Genomic DNA, 11,031 nt, shown 5'->3' with positions numbered 1-11,031 from the left:
CCGCATGCGTCCTGCCGTGCGGGAAATGTGAGAATAAAAGCTGCCGCTGCTGTATATCAGCATTAATACCGGTTTGTGACAGTCAATTGAGGAGAAATTATATAGTCCAAAGATGGAAAAACGGTGCACAGCGTGTTGAGGAAAAAATGCAGTACAGAACATCAAGGAATTTAATTAAAGACCTATTTATTAGGGAATGAAATGGGGAACATCAAGGTGAGTGGGTATAGAATCTACTCTGATGCGTTTCGAGCGTTCCTGCCCTTTGTCAAAGAGTAGGAACACCCGAAACGCGTCTGTTTTTCCATCTTTGGACTATATCACTACTGTTTCTGCTGCTGGATGAACGCCCTAGAGCCTAGAAGTCCAACTATCCAGTGAGTGTGTGAAAGCGTACAAATAATATCAATAATTCTAAGGGTTCAGAATATCATAGTGAGTTTATTTAGTACCAAGTTACATAGAAGAGAGAGAGAGAATTCAAAATTAACTTTCTCCTCCCCTCGCACTGTAGTGAATAATACAAAAACCTTCCTCGAGCTCAAATACATGCTTCGCAAGCTAACTAACCTTTACCCTACATATTTCCCCGGAATTTGGGGCCTTGTAGCCTCCTGACTTAAGGAGTGAACCTTTCTCAGCCATGTGTGTGGCTCAATTAGAGGCTCAGTCAATGACCTGACCTGCCGCCGGTGGCCCTTGAGGACTGGAGTTGGCCACTCCTGAACTGGACTAATCTAAGATAAAGTAGCAATAATTTGAAAGCTGAGCTTTAAAATGGATCCTAGCAATATTCATAAGTGACTGAACTTTGTAAGAGGAAAGCAGGGGGTGACCCTTCTGTTGAATCCTTTCAGGACTTTAGCAATCATTTTCATATAAAATTGGTGGCTTTAAAAAAAACGTTAGTAGGCTTGTAGCAGAGACATAGTATTTATAATTATCAGTAGATATATTATTTATAAAAATGTTTTACCAGGAAGTAATACATTGAGAGTTACCTCTCGTTTTCAAGTATGTCCTGGACACAGGGTTATAACAATAAACGGTTACATTCAATGAACAGAGTTATACAGTCAATTCACAGACATTTCATGGACAGATAGAGTTGGAAAAAGGGATAAAACAAAGGGCTGGTGAGTTTCAGATTGAAATAGAGAAGTTTTAACAACAGCAAATAGCTCACACCCTTTGCCTGCCCTTCGCCTGCCCCAAAGGCTGTCCGCCTTTGGTGCGACGTATATGTACACTGTAAATGTAATATATGCCAGTTGTTGTAATATTGTCACATAATATTATAATATATTATGGACAAGGATCACTGCAGTCCAAATAATCTTCCTGTGCCTCAGGCACCTAAAATCAGACTGTAAGTTCTATGGAGCAGGGACACGGGATTCAATGTAATGCATGTCCTGTATAATATATTACAATGGGCAGAACATAGCACAATGTCCAATAGTTTTACATTTATACATTTAATTTTAGTTGGATGATGGATTTTTTAATACATGGATAATTTATTAATGTATATGTAATTAAATGAAGACATTTTCAGTATTATTACAGACTGGGAAGACCCTGAGGGAGAATAGAACTCGTCACAGAATTGACCCTCCTGAATTTTCCCAACTTTCAGAATTTTCACCTGGTCCCTTCTATCTTGTTCTCCTTATTCTACACAGTGACCCTGATGGGCAATATCACTATCCTCACCCATTATCAGCCTGGACTGATACCTTCACAAGCCCATGTACAGTATTTGCTCCTGTGAAACTCCACCTTTATGGAAATGTGATACACCTCTGTCAGTGTTCCCAAGATGCTCAGGAACCTCATGACCAAGCCAACGGCAATCTCTTTCTTCAGCTACATGGCTCAAATGTACTTCTCCTTTTCGTTGGATTCCACTGAGCGTTTCCTCCTGGCTGGCATGGCTTACGATCATTCCCTTGCCATTTGTAAGCCATTACTTTACACAGCTACGTATAATGACCAACAGGACGTGTCACATGCTGGCCATGCTCTGCAGGGTTTCTATGGTGTATACTCACCACTTATTCTACATCTCAGTTGACGTTTTGTGGTCCTAACTCTATTGACCACTAACTCTGCAATGTGGCTGCAGTGTTAAAACTGTCTTGGTCCTCTACCCATGTAGTTGATGCCATATATTACATGTCCATGTGCTCACAGGCTGTCGGAAAGCTTTCTCCACATGTGTGTGTAACCTCACAGTGGTCGGCATATTCTATCTAGGGGACGATTATATTTATATATGTCTGGCCACAGTCTAAGTACTCATTTGACATTGACAAAGTTGTGTCTATATTCTACTTTGTGGTGACCCCCTTGTTGAATCCCATTATATACAGTCTGAGAAATAAGGAGGGAAAAGATCTAATTGATAATGCAATTTTTGCATAGTGGTCTTACCGCTCTGTCAATTAGGATGATTGTAACAACTGCTAAAAAATATTATAGTGGTGATGCAGAATTGCATATTTGCCATTGGCCAGGTAATTACTGTATACCTCTCCTGCAGCTCTTTGTCAGGGAGTAGATGGCAGTGGAAAATAGTGTCAAAGAGCATTATTACAGAAGAAAATGGAATTAAGGCACTGACTGTATATCCCCAAAATAATGGAAATCGTGTGAATTCATTCAATTTATGGTCCTGGGTCTTTTATGAAATCCACTGTGCATAACATACGGTAACAAGTTCACAGATTTGAACATTTAGGCATAAAACTGACATTGTAAAAGTAATTTAGAAAACTTCTAAAGACTAAACCAAGTGGGAGCAGAGAGGAAGGAGCAGATAAGATAATAGTAAAGGCTGAAAAAAAACTTAAATGCATGCTTGCTAATGCAAGAAGCCTGACAGATAAAATGTGGGAGCTTGAATTAATAGCTACAAGGGAGCAGTATGATAATCCCTGTCTGTCCACTTCTTCCTCGCTCTGCATAGTTCCTGTTTCCCTGTGTGCTGACCTATGCTGTGCTCCCTCTGTGTTCCTGCTGTATCCTGCTCCTGTGTTTCTCCTTTGGATTTCCCAGGCTTTGACCCTGCTTACTCTGGACTATTCTGCTCTGTGTATCCCTTTGAACCTTGCTACGCTCTCGACCACGCTGCTCTCTGGAACCCTTGGACCTGGCTTTGTACGCCGAAGACTCTACCCTCTGGATCCCTTGGACATTGGCACACAGACACGACTATCCCTACGCATACTACTAACTACTCTTTCAACAGGCCCAGCAACGCTATACCACACTCCGGGCTTGCTCCCACTGCTGAGGGTGTGTGGTGTAATACCTTTCCCACCTCAGTACTGGGGTCTTGCCAGGTCTGCGGGCATACAGGCGTGACACCGTCACAGTACGTGACGTTGGCAGATGCGGAAGCTTTACAGTGACTGAATACACTGGCGTCCTCCACGAGTCACCAGCAGTTCTCTCCAACTAATTGTCTCTAATGCCAAAATGTGAGTGCATTACCTATATGCTATTTTTGTGCAATATATACCCTTATCATACCACACTATTGTGCGCTCTCTCCTTTCTTTCTCCACATTCCTTGGGAGGTATACTGAGTACTTTACGATTCCATCACACGTCAAGCTTACCAGACCAACAGTTATAAGGCTTCCATCACCAGAGGGCTTCCAATAAAGGGCTCCCATCAGAGAGAGATGGATCTCTGATACGTCTGATATATCTGAATCAATTTGTGAGTGACACTAACACAGAGACTATTTTATATTTAACTTATTAATACCATCAGAACTATTATACTATTTTTTCTATTTTTCACAAATTATCTTGAGAATCACAGCGCTCCTCCTACCTGTAAGACAACGCAAGACTACATTGGACCTGGACAGTCCTTTAAAGGGTGTAGAGCTGCTGTATTCATTTGTATTGTATTTCACATTTAATATTTTACTGATCACGTTTTTTGGTGAAGGTTATTTATTCACTATATTTATATATATATATATATATATATATATATATATATATATATATATATATATATATATATATATATATATATATATATATATATACTTATTTGGTTTTTAGGTTCAAAGTTATTGGTTATTTTTTACCACTAATTCACTTCAGTTATTTCATAGTTAGAAGCGCCCGGTTCCATCTTTTTGTTCTCTCATTACATAATAATCTATTACTATTGCATCTTGTTGCTAAGGGAAAGAATGTCTACAATATTGATCTCCCCATAATGCTATTCATATCAGTGTGTTTGAAAAACAGAACAGTCCAGAGGAAGCCCGCATGTTACGTAAACCTATACACATTTATTGGCAGAGAATAAATGCTCACTTCACTTGCATATCTGTACTAATTGTACAAAATGAGACACACCAAACAAAGCGGGTTCTGTAAATCACAACACAGGTGGTATAGGTGGTATTGACCAGTGGTTTTAAGCCTTCTTTTGGTTTAGGAAACTTATAATTATATTGTGAAATTCTGAGGAACCCTAACCCTCTCTAAAAGTACGTCTGAGATCAGATGCATTGTAAGGAACCCCAACCCTCTCTAATAGCGCGTCTGAGATTAGATGCTTTGTAAGGAACCCCAACCCTCTCTAATAGTGCATCTGAGATCAGATGCATTGTAAGGAACCCCAACCCTCTCTAATTGTAACGCTTGCGCTCACCACGAACAAGGCGGACCCCCGGTACTGAGGTGGGAAAGAAGAAAATGCGCACCTGCAGCAGTGGAGGCATACCTGGATTGTCAGTGTAGCCGGGTCGGGGTTGGAGAGAGAGGGTAGTCCAGATACTTGCCGCGGTTGTGGGGAGGAGCCAGTAGAATGGTAGATGTCCGTTGTGCCTAGGTCGAGGGTTGGAGCCGGTGCGTTAGTAGAATGTCCTATACTGTAGCTGTGGTCAGGGATGGAGAGATGCAGGTAGTCGAAGGGAAGCCGGGGTCGTTATACAGAGATGGTCCAAGAGTCTAGCCGGGTCGGTACACGAGAGGTCAAACTGAAAGCAAGAGAGGCAAGGCACAAGGCAAGGCAAAGCAGGAGTGTAGGAACACAAGGCTACTATGGTCTATGCTCAGCAATGTGTGACTGAGCAAGCAGAGATTAAATAGGAGGACTGAAGCAATGAGAGTGAGAGGCGGAACGAAGGTGCGGCCCCCGCGGGAGCTGTGATTGGACGCAGAGCGCAGGAGACAGGTGGGCATTGTTACGGGTGTTGTCTCACAGCTGGGGAGCGGTGCACGATTGTCGCGTAAGCGCGCCACGCGTGAGTGACGCGTGACGCGAACGGGGGGTGGGACCAAGCTCCATAGAGGTGTTTGAAAACCTCCGTGTGCGCGCACGTTTTGTTGCCGGTCATTTGATTAGATGAGTTATTAAAGCAAATTGTGTAGTTGCTGTACCCTCTCTCCAGTTCATTTATTTTTTCGTTCCGGTTGTGCATCGCACATTTTTCACTTTGTACTATCTACCTAGCGAACAGAACACCAAAAGGTGTCCTGCAGCAACCCACAGGAGCAGGATTGAACTGATGAACCCTTTCATAACCGTGAGTCTCCACTTTGTTATTATTGAGGATTCCGTCTATGATATAGGGGACTAGCAAGTCTACAGTTATTGATTTAAGAAGTTAACTAGGTGCCATTCCATGTGAACATTTACAGCTGATTTTTGATAGCTCAATAACAGAGCAGAACCAGCTAGATGCCATCTTTTCTACATGTATATACTGTAAACCCCAAGACTGATCATTTACACCATTTATAAGTGGAGTTGGTAAGGATACCTTTCTATTTATGAGACAAAGGATTGGACATTTCTGTAGTGTTTTTGATTTAAACAAACAGGGCCCAAAATCTACTATTGGGATTGTTTTTTGGAGCCACAGATTTGGTCTTTGGACTTTGTCATAGTTTGTAGCTCTACTCTGGGGGCCATGATGTTCACTTTTAAATGTCACATCTTCTTTAATATACACTAATGCAACATAGAGCGCTCCCAGATGGTATCGAATTGGTCTAACTGCATCAATACGAGGCTCCCAACATGTTTCACAGACTCTCTTTAGTGTTAAATTGGGTAAGGATTTTAAAAGAACGATCTACCTGTTGGAGGACCTGGGGAAGAAATTATACAACGGTTGAATTAAGCCAAAAAATTAAATGGCACCTATATTGGGTTTGGCCAGGTTGTTAACCACCGGGTTCAAATAATGAGAACTACATGGTACATAAAACGCACATGGATTCATGTTCAATATGTCTTTGAACTCCATTATGCTTTCCCCGTATATTTGCAGCATTGTCATAGCTTTGGCCCTGCATATTTTCTACATTTATATTGATATCCAATAGTTCTTTTATTATCCGATCACTTAAGATGATGTCATTTCAGCCCCCCAAAAAAATGGAAGCCATCACATGGTACATCCACCAATCAGATTGGTGGATGTATCATTTGCCGGTCAAATGTGACGTCACAGGCCTTATATAAAGTCTGTCACGTCGTATTTGACCCTAAGAAGCCGTCCGATTAACATCTCCCAGACATGTGAAGAAGAAAAAAAGAACTACCCACCCTCCCCGTGACTTTCTTTCACTCCCCCCATAGCTTTCTTTCATCCCCCCACTCCGTGTCTCTCTTTCATCCCCCCCTTGTCTCTCTATCGCCTCCCTCCCCATGTCTCTCTTTCACCCATCTCCCCATGTCTCTCTTTCACCCCGCTCCCAATGGCTCTCTTTCATCCCCCTCACTATGTCTCTTGCACCCCCTCCCCGTGTTTCTCTATCACCTCTCCTCTCCATGTCTCTCTTTCACCCCCCCATGTCGCTTATTCACCCCGCCCATGCCTCTTTCACCCCATTCCCTTCCCATGTCTCTCACCCCCTCCCCATGTCTCTCTTTCACCTCCCCTTCCCTCCCCATGTCGCTCTTTCACCCCCCCATTTTCCATGCCTCTTTCACCATCCCCATGTCTGTTTCAACCCCCCTCCCCATGTCTCTTCACCCCCGGCTCCCCATATCTCTTCACCCCCCCTCCCCATGTCTCTTTCACTCCCTCCCATGTCTCTTTCACCCCCCCTCCCTAAGACTCTCTTTCACCCCCTCGCCATGTCTCTTTTTCACCCCCTCCACATGTCTCTTTCACCCCCATCCCCTCGCCATGCTGTGGTCTTGCACTAAGGTGGCCCGTATTTGGGAACAAATCAGAGACTGGATTCAGCGGATTCTCGATTTGGAGATCCCCCTGGACCCGTGGCTGTTCCTTTTGGGCAGGCGGATCCAGGGTCTGTCAAATGCGTCGCATAAATTAATCGCGCATTTCGCCACTGCCACAAGATGCGAGATCGCAGCACTATGGAAACAGCAGGAGATACCAAATATCCCAAAGATCAAAAACAGAATTTGGCATGTCTGCCGGATGGAACAATTAACGAGTTTAGTTAATGACACCGGCACAAACTTTCTAAAAGTCTGGGATCCATGGTTGACCCAGGTAGACATCCCCGTAGTGGACGCCACCTCGATCCTGCACTAATTAACCTAGGTGCGGCCTCTTTTAAGGTCAGATTAGACATAACGACATAGTGACGCACAGTTAGCAGACCTTCACGTGGTCACAGAATAGGGTAATCCCAATACTAGCAATAACCCTTAGGAGGACCTGCCCCAGCTAAATTCCTTAGAGATGGCCTAACAAGTGGGCCAAGAATCAGCGAGAAAATTATAACTAAGTCTAGCCACCCTACACCCCCCTCCCCCCCCCTTCCCCTCCCCTCTTCCCTTGTCCCCCTGTCAAGTTCGTCTGGTCTTGTTTGTAAAGTTTTAAATGGTTGTGCTTCCGAGGCATTTTTATATGTGTTTAACAAAACCGGAAAGGTGATAATGGGCTGTGGAACAATGGCTGTATTTGTACTTTCCAATAAAAATTTAAAGTTCATTTTTCATCCCCTCCACATGTCTCTTTCACCCCCATCCCCTCGCCATGTCTCTCCTTCAACCCCCCTCCCCTCGCCATTTCTCTCACCCCTCCACCTTCCCTCCACATGTCATACACTCACACACACACACACACACTCACACTACACCCAGTCAGAGAATGCGCTGCGCAGCATAACGCCACCTAATGGCTGGAGGATAAATTGCAGTGGCACACCCTACTTTTCTCTCTGCTTCTGGTAAAATCGGGACATACTGTAGCAGAAGATAGTCGGGGCAGGAGACATTAGATAAAAAATCTGGACAGTCCCGGGACATCGGTCACCCTATGTCAGTGCCACATTGGTCTGCAGCTATTTCCTCTCTGTCATTGACCAGGTGATCCTGTCTGGGTAACGACAGAGACTGTTGATGCTTCCTGTGCCGAAGTCCATCTGTTGTTTCAACACCGTGCAAGTAGGAAATGCAGTAGCACCGCAGCATAGCCACCGTTCTGACATTCTGTCATATTGCTAAGGCATCAGAAGCTGTATTGGCCTCTTCTTCAATACTCTGCATACACAGAGTAGCACGTCTACCGGGCGTCTTGCTGCTGAGCCTGAAGGGCTAATATATTGCTTACAATGTCCTTGCAACTGTAGATACAGCCACAACTTAAAAAGCAAAAATGAGATTTACAGTAGTGAAGGTGACCGTCGTAGCTTCTCCCGGCATTGCTGCGGTTAGTTCATGACTTCCGAATGGGACCACGTACAGCGACGTATAAGTGTGGCTACATCTGTATGTAGGAATGACAACGAGAGCCTTAAAAAAAGATACTCTTTGAACATGAGACTGTAGGAGGAATGTCCTCCAAACCAAGTGCATCAAAGTGTGAGATCTGATAGTCATAAGTGAATAAGCAAGCTTAAGCGGACCCTGGGATAGGTAAGTAAGCACAAACAACTAGGAGTGTCTTGATTGCAGAGCTCATTAACAGGTTAACTGCTGCCAATGGTGTAACAAAAACCTAATCTGAACTAACCGGTGGATATGAACATCAGTGTGAACAGCAGGTTTCTATCTGGCAGCAACCTTAGAGCAAGATATGAATATCCAGTGATATAATGATGTAGTTCTTACTCACATGGGTGTTGTTTGTATGCCGTCCCAGAGGCGTGCATCCAGCTGGTATACAATGCAGACAGGAATCCTCATTGAAAAAGTAAAGCACAGCCGGTCCAAGAAGAAAACAATCCGGGGCTAAGTGAATGAATTAAAAATATTCTTTATTGGGGGTGCACAGCATGGTGGCGCAGGGGATTTGCCTCTGTGTCCAGATACTCTTTGAGGAAGCGCTATCTCAGCTCGAAACATGTCAGAGGCATATCCCCTGCGCCACCATGCTGTGCACCCCCAATAAAGAATATTTTTAATTCATTCGCTTAGCCCCGGATTGTTTTCTTCTTGGACCGGCTGTGCTTCACTTTTTCCACGAGGATTCCTGTCTACTCTTTGAACATGTGGATAACATACAGAATGCTAGTCAGGACCAGATCCAATGGGTATTGAATGTTATGGGATGTAAAAGATCAAAATGGGTATTAAAATTGCTAGCGGGAAAACTCCTTACTCAGAATAGAAAGTCGGAGCTGGATATATTCTTGCCTCCCTATACTAATAAAGTCTTACACCAGAAATTATAGTATGATAAACTGTTTTATTTGCAGATTGCAAACGCACGATGTTTCTGGGATCTCCCATCGTCAGGTGCAACACAGTTTATCATGCTATAATGTCTGATGTTAGACTTTCTTAGAATAGGGAAGCAAGAAGATATCCAGCACCAAGTTTACAGTGGCGACACTGTTTATCCTCATACGGCCATCACCGCGGTTAAAAAAAACCACGGGCACCGCACGGCAGTACCCCGCCGCGAACCGGGAAGGTTCGCGGCCGCTTTCCAGCGCCTCGGGCGCTTTCAATAGAAAGCGCCATAGCGCTTTTCTATTGAGCCGCGGGAAAAAGTCAGGGGAACGTGCGAGGAGCGCGCACGCAACTTTCGGCGACATGCCCGTCACGTGCCCGGCCAGCTCCCATCTTTTGTTAGACTAAACTGTGCCTGTGCAGTAATTGTGTCAGAAGTGGGATCCCAGTCACTCTTGCCTGCACCTTACAAATAAAAAGGACACCCACCACAATGATCTAATATAAGTGTGGTAAGATCAAAAACCTTTATCCTGACTGTGAAGAATAGGATGTCAGTTAATTTTATTGATGGACATGGTCACCACTAATAAATATAAAAACTACTATTATTGTGCATCTGTATTATTTTTTTTAGTATAATGCTACTAGTAGTAGTACTTTTTTTTTAAACAACTCTGTATTAAAATTGTAATGTATCATAATGTAACAATCAATCAATCAAGTCACATCCCCTTCCTCTTCTGAAACAGACTCTGGCACCTCCCCCCTCCACTTTTTTTTGATCCCTGCCCTCTCCCTAGCTGTGCAAAACTCAATTGTATCCAGTGACTATCTGGTCACATGATCAGAGAACTTTGCATCTTTGGTCCTCTTCTGCTGCACTGGCAACCATTTAGTGAACCCCTGAGCCGAATCTTCACCGATCGATCGCAACTTAGCTAATTACTTATCAATGAGTGGTTTGTATTGATGCACATATTAAAGGGATTTTTTTATTTTTAAACGACAGCTTGGACTGCTGCTTTAAAGGTGGGCAGAGTAAGTTTGGAAACACACAAACCCCCTGTAAACTCAAATCCAAACCCACCTCGCCATATATATTTGTCTTAAGGAGTGCTACTGGGTATGTGGCATTGTACAGTATAAACAAAAGAAAGAGAAGCCCAATGCAACATGATCCTCCGCCGACTTAAATTTAACATGTCAAAACCAGAACTCCATATATTTCATGCCAAACCTGGCCCTACTACCTCCTTCCACATTACTGTTGGAAGTACTACTATACATCCTATAGCCCAAGCACGCTGCTTAGGGGTCTCAGACTACTCTCTCACATTCTCCTCTCATATTCAAAAGGTAGCTAAACCTGTCATTTTTTCCTCCGCAAT

The sequence above is a fragment of the Ascaphus truei genome (genome assembly GCF_040206685.1).
Source record: "Ascaphus truei isolate aAscTru1 chromosome 13 unlocalized genomic scaffold, aAscTru1.hap1 SUPER_13_unloc_3, whole genome shotgun sequence".
In the NCBI taxonomy this organism is placed as follows: Eukaryota; Metazoa; Chordata; class Amphibia; order Anura; family Ascaphidae; genus Ascaphus; species Ascaphus truei.
This window is presented reverse-complemented; position numbering follows the sequence as displayed.